This window comes from Bacillus rossius, chromosome 2, assembly GCF_032445375.1.
Source record: "Bacillus rossius redtenbacheri isolate Brsri chromosome 2, Brsri_v3, whole genome shotgun sequence".
Taxonomy (NCBI): domain Eukaryota; kingdom Metazoa; phylum Arthropoda; class Insecta; order Phasmatodea; family Bacillidae; genus Bacillus; species Bacillus rossius.
The window spans coordinates 37348401-37352712 of record NC_086331.1 but is presented as its reverse complement, the minus strand read 5'-3'; positions in this window follow the sequence as shown (position 1 = coordinate 37352712).

The window sequence follows — 4312 nt, the reverse complement described above, 5'->3', positions numbered from 1 at the left end:
CAGAGTTACAGACGGCGGACAAACATACAGGTGAAGCTAATATAAAGCATGTAATAAAAAGAGAGAGAGTTTAGTCAGTTAAAAGGATAGGCTTACTCTATGACTTATATGCAGTCGCCGACAAATCATTTTTGTTGTATTCCAAAAGTTAAAACTTTTGCCCACTCTTATTTATTTTAATATTCTACATATTAATGGTATGTTACAAAAACTCCCTTAATTTGTTGATTTTAAAACTTAACATTTGAGAATGTTTTTTTCTAGCATTTATTTGGCATCTTCAGAAAATATGTAAGTACAGTTTTTTAAAGCCACCAGCATGAATTCCGTGCAAACAATTTGTGCAATTTACTTTATGGCTCAACAAAGCTTAAAACTGTAAATAGTTTAGTAGTTTTCCTGGTGATTATAACGTTCAAAGCCATAATTTGTCATAAAAAAATGTTAAAATTTTTACATCTGTGTATTTATGTTTTTGTTCGGAAACTCCTTAAATAGCACCATTTTGTGCTTTCAAATCCAAATTTTTCCGGGGGGGGGGGGGGGGGGGGGAAATCCCCGCTCCCCGCTTTAGGCTCGGAGACCGTGAATGACAGGGCTCTTGTGTAATTTGGCACCACCAATACTGAAGTCCTGCGCACGCCTATGACTTGGACCTCAACTTGAAGCTAAACTTGGAAGCTGATTTTGGACCCCGCCTGCAACCAAAGTCCCAAATTACTTACACTGGTTAACAGGAGGCTAAGCCTGGGCAAGACTATGCCCAGTGAAAGGCAAAAAAAGGGGGGGGGGGGTAGAGATGACGACCACTTACCCACAACAGCGGGGTGAAGTTTATGTAGACTGCCTCCAGGAGCAGGGAATGCAGATCGCGGCACGGAAGTTCTCGATAATCATGATCAGAGAAAATGAAATAATTTAGATTAACAAAAAAAACTATTGCGGGCAACAAAATTTAAAAATTAGAAAATTGAGGCCTCTATGCCTTGACGTTGGCGACTACATGACGTAGTGTCGAGTATGGGACAAACAACGGAGATTAACTCTCGCGGATCGCGACGCGTGGTCCGCACAGACAAGATGCTGCCCGCCGAATCTTTAAAAAATGGCGTCGGGGCACCTAATTAAAGGAAGCAACTGCCCCCAGCCAAAGAAAGGAGGGGGGGTGATTGCCCGAAGGTGTCCGGAGCTGTCCGAAGGGGCGAAGCAGACTGCAACTTGTTCGCCGCGCTCTCACGCGAGTCGTAGGCGAACTAAAATCGCAATCGCACTGCGACTGCTGGTAAAGTCGATTGTGACAAGCTGTCTCTTATGGGAGTGATCAGTAGTGCACTCTGGCAGCCAAGATGAGAACCTGCCTGGAGGGTCACATAAACCTCCGCAAGAGTGCAGTGGGCGCGCTCGCGACCAGCGCTCAGAGCAAGGTTAGGGATTTTTACCGCCGCTAGACTTTGCTGAGGACTCTGTTTAACAAGTGGGAATGTCCTTGGGGAGACAATGTCCCCGCCTGGGTTCACTGGGGGGTCGATGCTCCGGGTTGGAGTTCCCGTGAAGCCAACGGTGGGTGATGAGGGGAGGGGGGGTTTAAATTTGCTAAATCGCTTGGGAAAGGTGTCATGTGGACCGTCCCGAGGCTTCGCCGCTGGCTGTAACCTAGTCCAGTGCGTGACGGCAAAACCCTTAAGTATGCTTGCCTCCGGGAAATGAAAGTTGCTAGCAGTGGGGTTGGGGTAGCGTTCGCTAACACGAAAGTCATTCTGTTACATGGAGAAAACGTGACGCGAACCGCGGCCGAGATGCTGCGGTCACAAATCGTCAGCAAACAGTATCTAATTGAAGCCTGCAAAAAGCGCAGGTGCACTGGGTTGCACAAAATTACGTCGGAGTGTACAGTAATGGAAACAAAATTAAATTAAATAAAAAAAATGCAAACTTATTATTTGGTTTCCTTCTTTAAAAGGTGCAAATTAAATTTAAAATGGTACATTTGTGCCAGAAAGTGGCACTGAAATGGCACATACTCCCCCGCTTGAATGCGGAGCATATAGGGAAAATAAAAAACAAACTTACACTCCTTAGTAAAACTAGTACCAGTTTCGCCTGTATCCTATTACTTACAGAAAAAAAATTTTTGCGGTCAATTCGAAGGTGTATTATAATAAATGAAATTACCCTTAACGGCGAATGATGTCATGAGGAAAGTTGATCTCAGATGTTGGGAATGGTGTCACGTGACAAATATCTAAACATGGGCGCTGTGAGGCGGGCCGAAAACACTGGGCCGAAACAGGAACTTGGTCTGTCGGGTGCCAGTAAAGAAAGGTGGGGATTTGTGTACCCCTGAAAATAGTCTTTCCATAAGAAGGCGAAGGCATTGGGACTCAGCCCTGCACAGTCAGGCGGTAGAGAAGACGGACAAATTTGCTGCTTGCCCGAAGGCGAAACAGAACCTCTGTCCCAGAGTGACACAGGACCTAAGGGTGGAATTCCCTTGGCGGAATTTTAAATGATTGGGGCTGAAAACCCCAAAAGATCAACCATCCGTATGAATGAATGAATTTAAAAATATTAAATATTCGATAAATTAAGAAATTTCAGCGCATACCACTCTGATGTTTAATATAAGTAACTAATATTTATTATTTTAAAGTTTTCTGCAAACAAAACGATACATTAACGTCTCTTCGCACTCAAATTTAAATTATTTAAAGAAATGTAAAATGCAATAAACCAACAATTATAAATCAAAAAGGGGATAAATTATAATGGAGCGGTTAGATCTTCCATGACTGCTGATAGGCTTCGCACTGCCTGAGAGGGGGTTTGAATATAGGCCGTCCAAAGATGAGTGGTGGGAATGTAACCCAAAGAACACTCGAAAATGGTCATAGGATTTTTCACCTAGAGGACCGGGTCATGGCTCGTTGGCTCAGAGGACCATTACTTTTGCGCCGCTCGGTGGCTAGCTTGACCTAGCTCCTATTTTAGAAAAACACATTAAAGAAACCAGTCTGCCATCTAAGTCACGTAGCTCTTACTTAAATAAACAATCTCATCGATGACAATGTAAAAGAGATACAAGTTTGGGGTAGAATGCAAACGAAAAAGAGAAATGGCTAGATGTGACAGCTTCAGTGCTCAAACTCTATGTACGTCAATGTACATCACATTTTCGTACAAGGAAAATAAAGAAATAAACACGTAAAAGTATTAACGGAACATCAGTACAAAAAAAAAACACTACAAACATTATTCTGGTTACTTTACGAATTATGGTTATTAAAAAACGAACGTAATCAGAAATTAAATATATAAAATCGTGGAACAAACTTCATGAAGATTCAAAAAAAAAACCATCAGAGAGGTATTACTAAGTTAAAAAATATTAAAACTCTTTGCGTCAAGTAGCTTGTTAAAGACTGAACTTACGTATGTAAAAAAAATTAAAAATTAAAATATCTTAAATTACCTAGAGTGTGCTAGCCTAGAAATGGGATGCGTAAACATACCCAAATTAATTCAGTGGACCTCTCGTTGGGGGTTAAAAGTATTTCACCACTCTCGGTGATTACCTTAAATATTAAAATGAAACTAGTCACCTTGTAGCTGCTTAATTTAGAGGGAATACTTATTTTTATATGCGTGATTATATTATTATTATTGAGCAAAAAGAAAATAAAAAAAATGCCTCTTGCCCTACTACTTGTAATAAAGCAGAATTAATTCCATGACCTTTGACTGTAACACTTTATAAGTCAAAGACAAGATTAATAATTAAATGGGGTCCATTTAAACTTGGTTTGAATTATTTAAAATAAATCTTTAAAATCATTTAATTAAAATAAAAAAATTAAATTCAAAGCTTAAATTTAAAGTACCTTTATGCTTACAACTATTTATGTCTTTGCTATATTAATGAAATGAAATTCATCCCGTTGATCTCAGATATTGGATATCGTGTAGGAACACAAAATGGGCACTGTGAGGGAGGCCGAAAGGCACTGAGGCCGAAACAAGGGAAATGCGTCCTTGAAAACTCAGTGACTAATGGGGATTGTAACCCCTGTAAATGGGTATGGTAAGCCGTAACTTACAAACAAGATTGGGAATATAACCCCTGTACATAATTGTTTCGCTGTCCATAAGAAGTCGAAGGCATTGAGTCATAGCTCTGCACAATCTGACGATGGATCAGACGAAATATATGAATTTAATACTTGCTTAAAAAGCGAAGCACACCTCGGTCCCGGATACCTACATTTATTAACTCACACAGGCTCAATATGTTCAAGCTCTGACGGTTTATCAGACC